The 17,367-nt window shown below is 60.2% G+C and overlaps 1 protein-coding gene across 3 annotated transcripts in view; it reads left to right on the top strand.

Annotated features, from left to right (window-relative positions):
* The window catches only part of PIP5K1C (phosphatidylinositol-4-phosphate 5-kinase type 1 gamma), a 48,944-nt gene that overhangs the window by 4,279 nt on the left and 27,298 nt on the right, over window positions 1-17,367 (top strand). The gene's annotated exons all lie outside the window — the stretch shown is intronic.

Genomic DNA, 17,367 nt, shown 5'->3' with positions numbered 1-17,367 from the left:
CAGTGGGTTAAGCCTCTGCCTTGGGCTCAGGTCATGATCTCAGGGTCCTGGGATCGAGCCCTGCGTTGGGCTCCCTGCTCAGCGGAGAGCCAGCCTGCTTCTCCCCCTCTCTCTCTGCCTGCCTCTCTGCCTGCTTGTGATCTCTGTCTGTCACATAAATAAGTAAAATCTTTAAAAAATTTTTTTATTTGCACACAGCCGCACCCGCAGACTCACAAACTTGTCGGTGAGCACTTTTGCTTGTGGACCTTATGGCTGGCAGAGTCAGAAATACTCATGGTCTCATGCTTTATGGGAAATGTTTGCCTTCGCCTGGATGAGAGTGTGCTGGTCAGTGGTGAGCACGTAGTGGGAAAAGAAATCAGTGTCGTGGTGTTGCCAGGGAAGTGACCTCGGGAGGAAAGCAGCCATGGGTCCAGTGTTCTGGTAGAGGATTTGCCTGTACAAAGGCCCCGAGGTAGGAACGAGTTTGACTCATTTGATCCATGGAAACAAAGTCCGTGTTTTGGGGGCCCTGAAACAGACAGGGCCAGTCATGGGAGGCTGTGGCAGGTGGCTGGCGTGGCCCAGCACTCTGGCCAGTTGATGGGGAAGAAGTGTCCTGGGGCAGGCAGGTGAGCTGTGCTGAGCCAGGCTGGGGCCTGGATGGAGGCTCTGGGGGGTGGGTTGAGGGGGTTGGGGGAGCTGAGGAACCCAGCAGGGATTGGCCTGTGCCCTGGAGCTGGGGGGGGTGGCGATGGGGAGGGCCCGGAAGGAGCGTGTTCCAGTGGGCTCATGCTGATGTGGGAGGGGCAGGCAGGGTCTTGACCCAGGGCTGACCCTGCCATCACCTTGGATGCTGTGCCCCTGGGCAGATGAACTCGCTGCTCCCTATCTCAGCCCATCTCACGGTGAGGATGGCAGGATCGCAAGGATTCCTGGGACAGGAGCGGGGGAGGCCCACGGCCCTGGGGTCACGCTCACTGGATGAGAGCTGCGTGATGGCGATGTTCATAGCGGGGGAGGCCCAGGCCCTGGGGGGTCTTGGGCTCCCAAGCCTTCCTGCTCGCGCCACCGGCGGCTGTGACTGAGCCACGTGCCACCCCTCGTGATGGGCCTGGTTGAGACCCCGCTGGGGATCGCCTGCTGCCATCAGCTGGGCTGTGGGGCCAGAAGCAGCAGGCCGCCCACGTGTGTTGGGATTACTGCCGTGGGGGATTAGGCACGGGGCCCTGCCCCCGCTCCTCCCCCAGGCCACCCTGGAGGGCGTGGAGAGGGGCCCTACGTGCTTAAGGCAGTGTGATGGCATTTGGGGGACCTAGTTGCTGGCTTGGGTTGGAAAAAGGAACTCCTGACATTTGTCACAGTTGTTTTCTGTCTCGTGCGTGCACCACACATGTGTTTCTTGGCCTTTATTCTGGTTGCCTGGGCTTGCCGCTAAAGGTTTAAGAAGTGGGGTGTGGTTCGGACATTCGTGTGCGAAGGACACCCCGAGGTGGGCTTGGGCTGGTCCCCTTCTCATTGCTGGATAATTCACATCCCAGAGTTCCCCCTCTTTTCTGGGAACCGGGTAGTTGTATCTTTCCCGTATTCAACCGGGCTCTTCAGTCTTTTTCTTATTGGTTTGTGGAAGCTCTTTACATATTGTGAAAGGCTTTTGTTTTTGTTTTTGTTTTTCACTTATGACACAGCGTGAGCAGTCTTTTCCCATCTTCTCTTCCAGCGGGGATGAATGTATTCATGTGGTCAGATTTATCAGTCTCTCCTTCTATGGTGTCTCTGTGGTGTCACGGCTGGAGAAGGGTTCCCTGTTCCGAGGTTATAATTTTTCTAGTACTTTTGTAGTTTCACTTAAAAAAAAAAAAAGGCCTTTAAGGTCTTGCTATATTTGGAATTTGTCCTCATACAAGGTGTTAAGAGAGTTGACTGTTCCACGTTTTTCCAGGTGGCTCAGGGTTGTCCCAACTCTGCGTTCTGGATAATCGGCTTTCCTCCCTGATTTGAGATGTCCCCTGATCACATACCAGCTTGCTGCACATGGCTGGTCTATTTCTGGACTTTCTGTTCTGTCCCACTCAGCTGCCTGGTTCTTGCAGCAGGCAAGTCTGTAACTACAAGTAATAACATGTTTCCTTTGAGAAAGCAACAGTCAGACCTGCGGTCAGGAGGAAGGGAAGGTTCTCTCTCGCCCCCTCTGTCTCTAGGAGCAGAGAACGGTCATTCCAGGTGGTTTTCTGGGTTCATCCTACCTTTTCTTTTTTAACATCTCATTTTCAAAAATGTCATGGCCGTAGGAAAAGATGCAGTCGTACGGCAGCACGAGGCCCTTAGATTCACCAGCTGCTGACGCTTCACGGCGTCATGTTATCTTTTTACGGAGGGCATGTTATCCTGTGTGCGCGTGCGTGTGTGTGCGTGTGTGTGAGGGAGGGAGGTGCCACGGGTCGTCAGCTGCGGACGTGAGGCCCCCCTGTCCTCACACATCCGTGTGGCCAGTTCCTGTCCTTCCGGCACTTCTGTCCTGTGACGTGGCCGCAAACACGGAGTTCGCGAATGTTGAAGCAGGGCTCCTGGGGGAACCCAGGGTTAGGTCCCCGTGAACCCCTGGTTATGACATTGTGTCGTGTGTGTGTGTGTGTGTGTGTGTGTGTTTCTGTTTAGTAAACTACGCATTGTTGATTCACTGGCACTGAGCTCGTGGCCGGTGGAAGCTTGTCTAGGGCACGTCACGCACGGTCTTCTGGGCGACCACTGCAGCGCTGGGTGTTAAACAGCAAAAATCCACCAGCAGAAAGCACAAAAAGTTATTTATTTATTTATTTATTTATTTTTGAGATTTTTTTTTTTTAAAATTTTTTTTTGTTTGACAGAGAGATCACAAGTAGGCGGGCTCCCCGCTGAGCAGAGAGCCCGATGCGGGGCTCGATCCCAGGACCCCCAGATCATGACCTGAGCTGAAGGCAGAGGCTTAACCCACTGAGCCACCCGGGCACCCCAAAAGCACAAAAATTTAAATAATGCCCCTTAGTAGGCCGTGGAGAGGGTCCTCGTGTGTGGTCCAGGGGGTGAAACCCGGAGGCAGAGCGACGTCGGCCAGACACCCAGGTGTGAGGTGACAGAATCTTCACTCCCCTGCCTGGGTCTACGGGGGACCGTGCAAGGCTCACGAGTATCGATTTGGGGTGGCACGTGGCCAGTGGGTGAATGTGCAGGTGTGGGATCTGTGGAGAAGGAGCAGCTCTGTGCCCTGTCAGCAAGGGTGTCCTCTTCGCGGAGTGTGAGGGTCACGTTTAAGAAGTTTAGCCCCGATCCAGTCCACGGTCCACGGGCAGGATTCACGTTTTATCAGTTGATCCAGAATCGTCCTGTTCCCTTGCTAGGGTTCAGTGCAGGGTCACCCTCCAGCACGCAGGCAGCTGGTCTCCCAGGGCCCGATTAGACGGCGCCCTGAGCCCTTCTGCCTGAGTCCTCGGGAGCGAGCCTCGGCCCTCCGCCTGCCCCCTCGGGAAGCCACCTGATGCCCTCAAGCTTCAGGCCCTGGACTTCGGTGGAGGCCTGCGCCTGGCCCATACATGTGCGTAACCGTGTTTGTGGCAAGGGTGGTCAGAGTTCTGGAATCTTCATTCCCTTTTTCTTGAATGCTGTGGCTTTGGAAAACTGTCTGCTGGCCTAAGTGCCGAGTTCTGGATTAATGGCCACCCCTCCCCCCATCCTTTGCAAGGCTTCCTGTTTACCCCTCTGGAAATGCACTTGCTTTGTGCAGTGAGACTGGGGTGGGGGAGCAGGACAGATCTCACTATAGGGGAAGAAGGGGGGGCTGCTGGTCAGGGCTCTGCCCCCCCGACTGCCCCCTGCCTCCAGCCTCGGCACCCCTAGGTCCCCTGCAGCCACACCAAATCCTTTCTGTGCTGTTCCTTAAAACCACCCCATCCCGTTCCCACAGGACCTCTGCCTGTGCTCTCTCCCCCTTAGCAGGCCCTCACCCTGCCCTCACCCACTGGCCAACGTGTGCTTAGGGTCCGTCCATGTGGTAGTGCGTGTGGGTGCCTCGGTCCCCTTCTGGCCGGGTGGCGTTCGGTGACACGGATGGCACGTGTTTTGTGTCTCCATTCATCTGCTGTGGATGCTGGGTCGTTTCCACGTTTTGTCTATTGCGGATAGAGTGGCCACGAATGCGCATGGGCAGGTTTTTGTGTGGACAGATGTTGTCGTGGACGTGCTGGGTCGTGTGGAAACTCTAAGTTTAACTGTTTCAAGAACTGCCAGACTTTTCTGCAGCGGCCGCCCCGCTTTCCATTCCCACCAGCTGTGTGTGAGGGCTCTGACCCCCTCCGTCCTGGACACTGCGTGCTCCTCTGTGTTTGACGCTAGCTGTCCTGGAGGGTGTCAAGTATTCTCACTCTGGTTTTGATCTGTGTTTCCCTGGTGATCAGTGATGTGGAGCTCCTTGTAGGCTTGTTGGCTGTTCGTACATCTTCTGTGGAGACGTTCAGACCCTTTGGTCATTTTTCATTTGGGCCATTTTTCTTTTCATTGAATTGTAAGTGTTCTTTATGTATTCTAGATACTTTTCCCTTTAGATCTCTGATTTGCAAATATTCTGTACCGTGCTGTAGGTCATCTCTTCATTTCCTTGGTGGTGTCCTTTGAAGTGCAAACATTTTTTAAAAATATATTTTATTTAGTTATTTTTATTTTTTATTATTACTATTTTCTAATAGGGTACCATTTAGTAAGTTGGTATCTTTTTTTTTTTAGTATATATTTTTAAGATTTTATTTAGTTATTTGGCAGAGAGTGAGATCACAAGCAGGCAGAAAGGCAGGGAGAGGGGGAAGCAGGCTCCCCGCTGAGCAGAGATCCCGATGCTGGGCTCGATCGCAGATCCCTGGAATCATGACCTGAGCTGAAGGCAGAGGCTTTAACCCACTGAGCCACCCAGGTGCCCCTATTTAGTTATTTTTAAAGCAGGCGCCATGCCCAACATGGGACTTGAATTCATGACCCTGAGATCAAGAGTCACGGCTCCACCCGCTGAGCCGGCTGGGCGCCCCAAAGTACAAACGTTTCGAATTTTGAGGAAGTCTGGCTATTTTCCCTCGGTGGCGCGTGCTCCACTTGTCCCGTGCACGAAACCACGGCCGGCCCCGCGCCACGAAACCACGGCCGGCCCCGCGCCACAGACACTTCGCCCTTTTCCCTCCTGAGAGCTTCAGGGCTGCGTCTGTCGCCCCGGTTAGATTCCGCTGGGTTCTGAGCCACTTCTGCGTGTGGGGTCCGGCTTCATCCTCCGTGCGTGGGACTCCAGCTGTGCCCGCGCCGCTGGCTCAGGCCGTCTTTGCCCCGGGGGTGGTCTCGGCATCCCCGTGGAAATCCGCGGGCCGTGACGTGCACGCCGACTTCGGGGTTCTCACAGACGTATTCGGGACCAGTTCCTGACGTCTCTGTCTGGCTTTACGGCAGGACCCCACCATCTCAGTGACTGCGGCTTCGCGGTCGGTTTTATTTTTTTTTATTTTTTTTTTTTAATTTTTTTTTTTTTAAGATTTTATTTATTTATTAGACAGAGATCACAAGTAGGCAGAGAGGCAGGCAGAGAGAGAGAGGAGGAAGCAGGCTCCCTGCAGAGCAGAGAGCCCGATGCGGGACTTGATCCCAGGACCCTGGGATCATGACCTGAGCCGAAGGCAGAGGCTTTAACCCACTGAGCCACCCAGGCGCCCCATTCGCGGTCGGTTTTAAAACAGCGAAACGTGAGGGGCGCCCAGGGGGCTCAGTTGGTTCTGTGTCTGACTCGGTTTCGGCTTGGCTTGGCTCTCAGTCCCCCGTCAGCTTAGCTCACAGCCACCATGTTCCTTTAAATCCCGCATAATATTCCGCCGTGCACGGGCTGGTCACTCGTTCTGCTTGCCCATCAGCTCGTTATCGCGCACTTACCGTCTGCCCGGCCTGGAGGGGAGCCCGTCGCCAGTGGAGCCCAGAAGGAGCGCGGGAAGAGGCTGGCGCTGGGTGGGCGAGGATCCCTACCCCGTCCTGGGCTCCTGAGCCTGCGGGTGTCACGGATACTCATTCAGGAACCAGATCGGACTCCAGCCCCAGCCTGGCCTCCAATTGGAGCACCGGCCAAGGTGGATCCCAGCCTTGCCTCCAGGAAGCCCCCAGTCTGGGAAGGGCTGGAGACAGACCCTTGTCGTAACCAGCCGCACGTGGGTCCTTGCGGTGACAGTGGCAGCACGGCCTGTCCCATTCCTGTCCTCATCTCTCCTTACTCTGCTCCAAGCCCATGGGCCTCTGTACTGATTCCCCAACTCTTCAGGCATGGTCTTGCCCCAGGGCCTTTGCACTGGCTCTTCCTTCTGCCTGGGAGGCTCTGCTGGCTCTAGTATGGCGGGTCTTTCCCCATCTCCTTCCCTCATGCTTGGGGCTCAGGCGGGAGCCTGACTGCCTGGAATCACGTTCATCCAGTCCCACTGTTTCCTGGATAAGCTCAGGCCAGTGACCTGGCTGGTCTCTTGGAGCCCCGGCTTCCACATGAATGTAGGCAGCCATAGTGCCAACCTCACGTGGCTGTAGGGAGGGTTTGATGAACCACAGGGGGACCAGACTGGGCTGACCGCTTTGTTACCGTGTCTGTGTCCGTGCTACTTCCTGGCCGGTTGCTGGAGCTGACAGGAGCTTTTCATTTGGTGGCTCAGAGACACAAAGCAGGCTGTGCCCAGAGGCGCCTGCTCCCCCATTTGCCTCCTGAGCCGAGCCCTTAGTGCCCTGGGCCCAGACCTTGTCGGGACTCCCGGTGTCAGCACCGGGGAGAAGGGAGCAGGTGCTGGTGGCTGGGCACTGTACTGGGCACAGGCCTCCCTGGGCCGTAGCAGGGAAATAAGTCGTGACTCCTGCCTCGGGAGGCACCTAGCCTCTGAGAGAGCAGCCACTGCAGGACCGAAGGAATAAAGAGAAGGCTTGAACTGACCAGGGGTAGGAGTTACCATGGGGATGGAGATCGGCTCAGGGAGCCAGCTTCAGCCAGGCATGTGGGGAGGGTCTGTCTGAGGAGGACACTTTTGATCCAGACCTGAATGCTGAGATGGGGAAGAGCACCCCAACCAGAGAAGTGTGTGCAAAGGCCCTGGGGCAGGGCTGTGCCTGGCGCATGTGAGAAACAGTGAGGAAGCCATGTGGCAGGAGTGCAGTAAGGGGAGGAAAGGTGGAGGGAAGGGCTAGGAGGCCTCCCGCGTAGACACCCCCAACCCACTCTCCTCGTCTGTACTCAGGAGCCATGGGGAAACCCCACGTTTATCAGGTAGTAATTGCTCTGAAACAAATTACCCCAAAATGCAGTGGCTTTAGACACATTTAGTATCTCACAGTATCTATGTGTCTGGAAGCTGGGGGTGGCCAAGCTGGAGGGCTCCAGTGCAGGGTCTCCAATCTCGGCATCTGTGTGTCTGGAAGCCGGGGGGCTCTGGTGTGGGGTCTCTGATCACGGCGTCTGTGTGTCAGGAGCCGGGGGTGGCCGAGCTGGGGGGCTCCAGCGTGGGGTCTTCAATCAGGTTGCAGATGAGCCTCCTGCCTCATCCGAAGGCTTGACCGAGGCTGGAGGAGCTGCTCCTGAGCTGCTCCCTCGTGTGGCAGGTGGCCTCGGTTTCCCAGGCTATTTACCTGTCCTCAGAGCAGGGTGGCCACTTGTCCCCTGGTGCCCAGTCCAAGAACAAGGGGACACGGCAGTGTCTGACCCATGTTGGGACTCACACGCTCTCGCTTCTGCCATACCCTGTTGGTGATGCCCACGGCTGCTGCAGAAGCACGTGGATGCCAGGGGCCTGGGCCCACCGGAGCCCGTCCTGGAGGCTGCTCCCCCCACCACGGGCAGCTCGCTTGGCTTCAGAGCCTCGCTCTCTCAGCTGCAGAGCGGGGCCGGCGCGGCCCTCCCCACGCAGGCACGAGCCAGAGCTCGAGTTGAGCCGTCAGTGCACGCCTGACGCAGAGGGACCCTCGAGGTGCGGGGGCTCCTGTGGTAATCCTGGAGCCTGGCGGGCACTGGGGCCTGGTTCTAGTTTGGCTTGTGTCCACATCCTGGCCCCGCCCCGCCCAGCCTCCCTGTAAAACAGATCCGGCCCCCTAGGATTCTGGAAGCCTAGACCCACCATGCTGGGGAGACTGGCCCACGCTGGGAAGTTATTGTCAGGTCAGAAGAACACCCAGGTCCCCACCGTCTCCCTAGAGCCCGCCCAGCAGACACCTGCACAGGTGACAAGACCCAGGCCGAGGGGCTTCTATCTGAGCAGCCCTGGCTTGCCTCGCTGGCTCCTGGCATTTTAGAATTCAAGTGCAGTGTTGCAGCCCAGCCCTGGCTTCCGGGGAGTAAAAATATATCTGGGAAGGAAACTGGGCCAAGAAACCTCACACGTTGGTCCTGAGACAGCGCGTGCTCTTCTGTCGGGCACCTGCTGGGGGTGGGGCTCGCTCCAGGGGCGCTCCTGCCCTCGGTGCTCAGATCTGCTCGTGCACAGGCCCCGCCTCCGGTGGAGGTCTGTGGTGGCATGTCCCGTGTTGGCCGCCCGGCGTCCCCTTGAGGAGCCCCACCCCCATGCCTCTGCAGGGTGCCGCTGGCTCCGGGGATGGGTGGGGACCCAGGCCTCAGGCTCCTGACCTGGAGGGCCCTGCCTGGGGACTTGACAGGGGACAGGCAGGCGCCCGCCGGGGAGGACAGCAGCACGGACAGGTGCGGGGGGCGGTCCTCAGGCCCCCAGGCGCAGCAAGACTTGAAGCTCACCACGCGTCTTAGGTCAGGGCTCGCAAGCTTTCTGCAAAGGGCCAGATGGTCTCGCTTCTAAGGGTTCGGTTCTGTCGTCCTTGTGCGGAAGCCGCTGTAGATATTCCCACATGAGTGGCCGTGGCCGCGTGTCAATAAAACTTTATTTATAAAACAGACGGTGGGTTATCCCTCCCGCTCTCTCTCTCTCAAATACAGCCTGAGCCTGGGTGGCTCAGTCAGTTTAGGGTCTGCCTTGGGCTCAGGTCCTGCTCTCAGCTCCTGGGATTAAGTCGCTAGGAATCCAGCTTGGCGTGTGTCCTCTCCACACACACCTTTGTGCTTCCAGCAGGGCCGGGCCGCCGTCCCAGCAGAAAACAGCGTAACGCACCTCCTCTGAGCCTCAGCCTCCCTCTGAGAAAAGTGATGGGAGGTGTTGCCCAGGACAGGCCTGGTGGGAAGCTCGTGGCCTTGCTGGGCCCTCAGCCTCTCATCAGGCGTCCAGCTTGGGTTGTACGTGAGAGCTCTGTCCCCCCCCGCTCTCCCCTGAGGCTCGCAGCGGTGCTTGCCCTCCGCCTCCTCCTCTTCCTCGTAGCCCTCCAGGGTTTCTCACTCTGTGAAGCGCACTGAGGTCGGCTCTGTGCAAAGGAGCGGTACGGGAGTCACTGAGGGAGACCGGCGGGGGCGCAGGGAAGTGGCCCGTCCTCCGGAGCTCTCGGAGTCTCGGTGACACTGGGCAGTAACGGCTGCGTGCCACCAGTTGGCTGAAGGTGGCGCCGGCTCAGGGAGCGCACAGCCCGGAGTGTCTGTGCCTGGGGCAGGGGAGAGTGGTGTAGAGCTCTCCTGCCGGGCCCAGGACACAGGGTGGGGAGGGGGGTCACACGGTGACCTGATGGCTGCAGGGGACAGTGAACGGTGTCAGGAAGGAATTACAAATTTTCCCAGGCCGCGTGCTTGGGAGCACAGTCAAGAGCTGCAGCTGGTCCCTGAGGGTCTGGGAGAGCCGTAGGAGGGCTCTGCGAGGAAGTTTCTGGTGGCTCATGAGGACAGGTCAGCTCCGGTGGCCTTGAGCCAGCTGGGAGCTGGCGCTGGCTTGTGGAGAGGATCCGCAGGGCCTCGGGTGCAGGCTCTGCCGCCTTGAATGGGCCCAGCCCTCTGAGCCTCAGTCTCCCCAGCTGGACAGTCGGCCAGGGAGCGCTGCCTCCCGGGAGGGTGAGAGGTTGGGGTGCAGCAGCCCAGCCCTGGGAATGTGTACACGCTGTCGCTCTGCCATGGGGGCAGCAGACAAAAGTCGAAGTAGACAGGCTAGTACACTTGGGTATGTTTGTATCGTGACAGGTTTTACTACCTAGGGAGTACCGACCCCCCCCCCCCCGCGTCCTCCCCGCCCCCATGCCCCCCGCCCCCCCTCAGCAGCTCCAGAGTCCGTCCCGGCACTGTGGACACAGGGCTGGGTCATTCTGGGGGGCGTCCCGAGCACACTGGGGGCTGAGTGGCGTTCTGGAGCCAGGAGCCATGCCAGGAGCCTCCACGCCAGGAGCCCCCCCTAGCGTGACAACCATGGACGTCCCCAGATGGGGCGGGACTGCCCTGGGTGAGAGCCACCTTTATGTCATTCCCCCTCCCCGGTCACTGTCCCTGCCTCTGCTGGGTCCCCTCGGGTCCTTCACAGGAGATACTGGCCGATCTGTTTAACCTGCTGGGATCTCCTACAGGATGCTGTGCTTTTCCCGGTGCTGGAATCTGCTACTCAGCAGACAGACCCTCCGTAGCGCTTTGTCCCCGCGGCAGGGCCCGGCCAGCAGGTGGGGGTCGCAGTTCGCGATGAGCTAGTGAGGGAGACGGGAATGAACAGAATATTCTTTGGGAAGCTGCTTATTAGGGACAGTTTCTAATTCCTTCCTGACACCGTTCATCATTCCCGGGGGCTCAGAGTGAAAATGCAAACCCGCGGGCGAGAAGACCATGCCAGAGGACGAGAACAGTTCTGCGCGTCCCAAAGCCTTGGTCTGCGCTGCCCTCTCTGGCGAAGCTCTCGGCTGTTGCCTAGTCCTGCCGCTGCGAGGCCCCATGTGGCTGCCCAGCGCCGCGGCGGCTGTTCTCCTAGGGCTGCGGGCTCAGAGCCCGGATGGGTTTCCCTCATGCGCTGGGCACAGGGGAGCTGGAGAGCCACATTTCCCCACGGTGTGTCCAGTCCTCGACAGAGACGTGGATCGGGGACGTCCCACATGCGGGACCCTGTTTTATGCACTTGCTACCTCCACGCGCCATCCGGCGTGGTGCCCTGCCCTGGGTGCCCCTCCTCTGCAGCCCCTGTCTTGGTGAAGGGCCCGCTGTGCGCCTGACCCGGCCTCGGGCTCTGCGTCTTCCCCAGTCCTCTCCTCTTGAGCCGGGGATCTCCTCGTCCTGGCTGTCATCCCTCCGGGGTCCTTCCCAAAGCCATGCCCACCTCGTCTTCCCACTGTCCCCCGCCCAGCTCCACGCAACCTGTGCTTGCTGTGCTCAGACCATGTGCCAGGATTGGGTCTGGATGTGGGGTGAACGTCCGTCGGCAAGACGGTCCTGGTCTCTGCTCCACTTGGTAAGGAGCAGGGCAAGAGAGCAGTCAGCTTCCGACAGTGACCCGTGTCAGGAACCAAAAAGACAGGTGGGGCAGAGGGCGGGAGCGGACAGCCCCTCTAGGAGGCTGCACTCAAGCTGAGACCCGAGTGACGGAGGGCAGCAGCCAGCGGCAGGGAGATGGAGGGATAGGATAGCGCCTCCGGGCGGGGCACGGTCAGCACAAAGGCCCTGAGGCCGGTGGACGCAGGGATCCCGTGACAGCGCCCCGCACGTCCGAGTTCCGAGTTCCGGGTCGGCCGCTGTTTCCCACACGTTCACCCACATTCCTCAGGCAGAATCCACTCAAGAAACGCGTATCTCCTAAGTTTGAAAACACCAGGCCGCGCAGGTCAAAATTCACCTTTAACCTGGGGGAAAACTGCATGAGGAAAATTTCCAGCTGTTCGGAGAAGCTGAAAGAATGGGCCGGGGGGCGGGGGGCGCTCACTGCAAACCGCCCGGAGCCCAGCGTTGGCATGGCGCTGTGTCGACGTGATGCGTCCCCCCCTTACCTCCCGCCGCGCACCTGGACCCCCACACCCCCCTCCCCGCTCTGGGGATTCGGTGCCCCTGGGGGACGTGTGTTCACAGGGAAGGGCCATCAGCATTCGGCAGATGAAAATTCACCCGAGCGTGAAACCAGGGCGAGGCCACGTGAAGAGCAGGGGTGGGTGCAAAGGGCGGGAACTCCCAAAGGCCGCCTCCCCCCCCCCCCCCCCCCGCACTCCTGCCGCGGCCCACTCCGCTGGGGTTCGGCTGGGGTTCGCGCCGACGGTTGGCCCTTTGGTTCTCCTGGACTTTCTAAAAGGTCGTCTTTCTTTCGGATCTCCGTTCCGTCTCTCTGCTTGTCCTGCCGTGCTGGCCGGCATCCCACGGCCGCGGCAGCTCCTGGCCGCACCCCTCCCCTTGCGGTGCACGTTGTGTGTTTGCCGTGGGTTTTCGCTTTCTTCTGCGTTTTCCCGTTCCTGTCCGTTTCTCTGGTTTCTCAGAGTTTTCGTACGTGAAACTCGGGTTGCATTTTGCTGAGTGGCTTTCTGGATTCTGAGATGGGATCGTAGGCTTTTCACTTTCGACCCCGGGGAGTGTCTTCGATCCCTGTTTCGCTGCCCCTAGGATGACGGCTGCAGAGTAAGATCACGACGTCGGTGGTGTCTGGCCCCTCTGGCCTCCGTGCAGGGGACGGCGTGACCGAGGCCGCTTGTCCGCTCACTCGCAGCACTGCCTGCCGGCGGGGAGGTGTCCGGAGAATGTTCCGGTTGGCGTGCATCGTTGGGCAGTGGTTTTGCAACTGAAGGGACTCGTTTCTGAGACGCGTTCACAGAACCGTGAAACTCACTCTCCTGGGGCGCCCGGGTGGCTCAGTCGCTTGAGCATCCGATTCCTGATTTGGATCAGGTCAAGATTTCAGGGACGTGGGATCGAGCCCCACGTGGGGCTCCACACTCAGCGGGGGTCCCCTTGAGGGTCTCTCTCCCTCTGCCCCTCCCCCAGCTCATGCGCACACTTGTTCTCTTTTTCTCCAAAATAAATAAATTCACCCTCTTAAAGGACACAATTCCGTGGGTGCTGCTGCATTAGCTATGTCGCGCCGTCATGACTGTCTAGTTCCAGAACATTCCATCACCCAAGAGGAGCCCGTCCCCATCAGCCATTCCTGTCCCCCAGCCCCTGTGAGCCCCTTTCCGTCCGTGGAGGAGCCTGGTCTGGGCGTGTCACGCGTGGACTCACACCCGCTGTGACCGTCTGCGTCTGGTTCCCACCCTGAGCGTCGTGGGCTCGGGGTCCGTCCCGGGGCAGCGCGGTGGGCGGGGGGGGGGGGGTGCACCTCATTATTTGTAAGACGGAACAATCCAGCGTTTGAATATATTTAATGCTTTTTTTAATGTAAAGCATCGAAGTTGGACGGTGGAGTTAAAGTTCTATTTCTTTTTTCCGTCCCCAAAGAAGCCCTTGGCAGTAGATCCTCATATCCCTTCTAGAAACGCTCTCCGCGTGTCAGTGGGTGCCCGCGTCCGTCAGCCGTGGCCGCACCGCAGACTGCGCAGAGCTCAGTGCTGGAGAAGAAAGCTGCCAGTCCGCTTGGGATCGTGCCCCTGGGCCGGCCGCGCCCGGGCTCGGTCACGCAGCCGTGGTCAGCAGGCCCCCCGAGACCCAGCAGGCTCCCGCACCCTGGTCCCAGCCCTCAGCTGGGGGTGGCCTGCCTCTCCACGTGGGGTCTCCAGTCTCTGGGCGCCAGGGGCTCAGGGATCGTAGAGGGCAGAATCGGAGGCCGCCGGCCTTCCCTGCGCCCCACGGTTCCTTGTGAAGCACAGAGTCTCTCGTGGCTGCAGAGAACCGGCTGTCCTCACCCGACCCCGGGAGCCTTTCTTCCTGTTCAGAGAGAGGATTTGCAAGCGTGACTCGTGAGCGTCCTGGCCAGCCGAGGCTGCCCAGGACTGAGGGTTGGCACTGCCCCCTGGGGTTCCCAGCCTCCCCACACCTCCCCACGGGGCCCCGCTCTGCAGGCCTGTGCCACGGGAGGCCCGAGGCAGCCCGATGGTTCCAGCTGATCAGGGACGAATTTGCGGCTGGGCCTCAGCCCCACTTCCTGGCTTCTCGGGGCTGCTGGCCCTGCCTGCCTTGTCCTTGTGCTCTCTCGGTGGCTCTGAGTCACGCAGAGCCGGCACCCTTCCTGGGCAGGGAGGGGCACATCCCCTGCATGGAGCCGCCAGACCTCATGCCTGCCCACCTGCCACCCGCGTCCTGCAGAGACTCTGCACTCAAGAGAGCTCTGAAGGTGTCTGTCGGGGGTGACCGAGCAGACCAGGTCTCCCTTTGGTGGGAGGTACATAACACGGAGGTACTGGGTGCTGCTCTGTGTCTGGGAGACGGAGAAAGCCAAGGAGGTGAGGAGAGTGACCTCAGAGGGGCTGTTTTGGGCGAAGTGGTTGGGGGACAGCTCGGAGGGGGTAACATTTGAGTCTTGGATGAAGCAAGTTAGCAAACCCTACAAGTGTCTTGGGAGTGGTGTTTGGGGGAGGGGCAAACTGTGCAAAGGCCCTGGGGCAGGACCCAGGCATGTCAGAGGAAGAGTGAGGAGGCCTGTATGGCTGGAGCAGAGTTGGGGAGAGGGAGGAATGGAGGGCAGGGGAGGAGATGGGACAGGTCACGCGGGGCTTGGGGACCCCAGGGAGGACTTGGGGTTTTGCCCCAGGGTGGTGGGAGCCCTAGAGGGCTGTGAGCAGGGGAGGGAGGGACCTGACTCGGGGGCTCACGGGTGCCTTCTTGTGGCCAGTGCAGGGAGGATGGCCTGGGGGCAAGGGCTGGGCTGGAGACCAGGGGAGAGGAAAGGGTGTCTGTCTGTCCATCCATCTGTCAGTCAGTCAACAAACATTAGTAGGTACCTGCTCAGGGCAGGTCACCCCCTCACCTTGAACTCTCTGGGCCTGGCTGCCCCCTGCCTTCTGCCCGGCAGCTGGGAAGCCATGTCCCAAGGCAGGTCTTGGCCCAGCCTGGCCCTTTCTCCCTCCCCAGGCTATTTTTAAAACTTAATTTCCTCAAAATGGGGTGGCTCGTTAGGAAGAGAACGGGTCTTGTCTCGGGCTAGGAGGAGCTCCTGTTGCCTGCCGTGCCTGGCCTGGCTGGCGGGAGCATGGCTGGGCCGCGGGGCCTCCCCAGCCCGCCTGCCCAGAGCAGCCACCGCCCTCTGAAGGTGGGGACCCTGGGTGTGAAGCAGGTGACCCTGAGGCATCCCCAGGTGAGGCCGACCCGGGCAGGACTTCTTGACAGACACTGGGGCTGGCGTGGCCTGGACGTGCAGGGGAGCCACCAGGCCGCCCTGACAAGCTGGGAGAACTCAGGGGCAGGGGAAATGACTTGGGGGGGGCCTGGACCACCCAGGCAGAGAGCCCCAGGGTCAAGGGCTGGGGGCTGCAGAGGTCACAGGTGGGCACGGTTGGTTGGGCTCCAGGGCCCAGAGCCCCCAGGCTGGCCAGGAAGGGGAGGGGACTGCAGGGGCCCCCAAGCCATGTCCAGAATGTTCTGCGTGCTCTACCTCTGGCCTCAGTCCTTCTTTCTTCCTCCTCCCCCCACACCCCAGATGTAAAACCAACAAATAACAAGTCAGCTTTCTAGCACCTTCCATTGCCTGCTTGTCTTTGACCAAGCCTCAGGATAGGCCCAGGCTCATTCCTGAGTCTAGGGCGCCCAGGCTGGGAGTCCCACACCCACACTGGCCTGCAGGTGGGCACTTGGGGCCTTGGGCAAGTGACCAGCCTCGGTCTGTCGGCTTTGACCTCTGGCTAGGGTGGCCCCTGGTGGTCCCTGCAACCATGACCCTGATATCGGCCAGTCACCCACCTAGCCTGTTCCTCTGGACCATCGCCGGCATCTGGCCGAGACCCAGGGCAGTGGTGGTTCCGTCCCCCCCACCCTGCCTGCCCCAGGCTTACCCCAGGTTCAGGGTCCTCTTGGGTTCGTTTTTTCTATAAGTATCATTCATAAACCATAATTCATACTTTTAAGCTTACAGTTTAGTTTTTAGTGTATTCACAATGCCGTGCAGCTGACCACACTGATTCTAGAACATTCTCATTCCCCAAAGGGGATCAGCAGTCACTCCCCTGCCCCCAGCCTCTGGCCCGACCTGGTGTTAGAAGTGGAGGGGCCCCTCCTCTGCTGGGGGGAGACCTGGCCCGGGGTGCCTCCCCCAATGTCTGCTCCCGGCCGGCCTCGTCCACCTCCCACTGGTGGGACCACGCCCCGCCTTGTGTCCAGCCTGGCCCTGCCCTGAGCTCTGGACTTGGGGGTCCGGCTGGTCTCACACAGCTCAGCCGCGGGCACTTGACCGCGGGCACCTGACCGTCCCCACGCCCGCTCCGGCCTCGACGCGCGTCTCACTGAGGCCGCCCTGCCCTGTTCGTCACTTTGGCCGGAGTTGTGGGCTCTCAACTCGCTGGTTTCTTCACTTTGCCTCCAGTGAGCAGAGCCCGTCCGCCCTGGCTTCCCACCTGCCGAATCTGCCCACCCCTCTCTCTCCCGCCTCCACCTGGCCGGGCCCATGGTCTCCCACCCGGACCAGAAGCGCCAGAACCTTCCCTCCACCCTGGTTCCCGGCTTCTGCCTTCACCCTCCGCCCCCAACCCCGCCCAGTCCATCTTCCCCGCAGCGGCCAGCAGAGGGCGCCCGCGAGCAGTCGAGTCAGGTCCTCTGCCCACAGCCCTCCAGGGCTCCCACCTCCCTGGGGGAAAGGCCCAAGTCCTCCCTGGGCGACCTGACCCCTCCTCCCACGTCATCCTCCTGGCTCTCACTCCACCGTCCTGGCCCTTCTCCTGCCCCCACCCCGACTGGGAGCCCTTGAGCGTGTCTGTCCTGGTTGCCCCCTGCCTTCCTGCCAGCTGGACCCGTAGTAGACCCCCAGGGTTAGGAGCGTCTGTTCCAGCTGTGACACGTCAGCGCAGCTGGGTCGGAACCACACACGCTGACTAGCACACACTGGAGGTCGCAAGCCTGAAATGGTCTCACAGGCTGAAACCACGGTGCGGGCAGGGCTGGTCCCCCCTGGGGTCCCAGGGAGACCCGGCTCCTGCCTCCTCCAGGCCCACGCCCCCCCCCCCATCCACCCCGCCGGCAGCACCGGGTCTACCTGTCTCTGGGACCCCCACTCTCTGCCTCCCTCTCGTGAGGACACCAGGCCTCCTGGGAACCCAGGGTCACCTCCAGGGCCTTGACTTGCCCCCCTCCCCCGCAAAGCCCGTTATCTGTGGGGAGCGGCCGTCCGCACTCCTTGAACAGATAGTCCTCAGCAGAAGCCCGCATGCCCAGCGAGGATGCTAAGGCTCGGAGAGGTCAGCGGGTGGCTTCACAGGGAGCCGGGATGAGAGGGAAGGGTCTGGACAGACAAACGTACCCGCACCCTCACTGTGAGCCTCTCCCTGTGGCGAGCAGCTCTCCCCAGGGACTGTGTGGACAGGAGCTGACCCCATGGGTTACCTGATATCCCCGTGGCCTGAGTGGGGAGCTCCCACCCGTGGGTGTAGACAGCACTGTGTCAACTCAGC

The sequence above is a fragment of the Mustela lutreola genome, chromosome 2, assembly GCF_030435805.1.
Source record: "Mustela lutreola isolate mMusLut2 chromosome 2, mMusLut2.pri, whole genome shotgun sequence".
NCBI classification, from domain to species: Eukaryota; Metazoa; Chordata; class Mammalia; order Carnivora; family Mustelidae; genus Mustela; species Mustela lutreola.
Note: the sequence above shows the minus strand (reverse complement) of the source record. Positions and strands in the feature narration are given on the sequence as shown.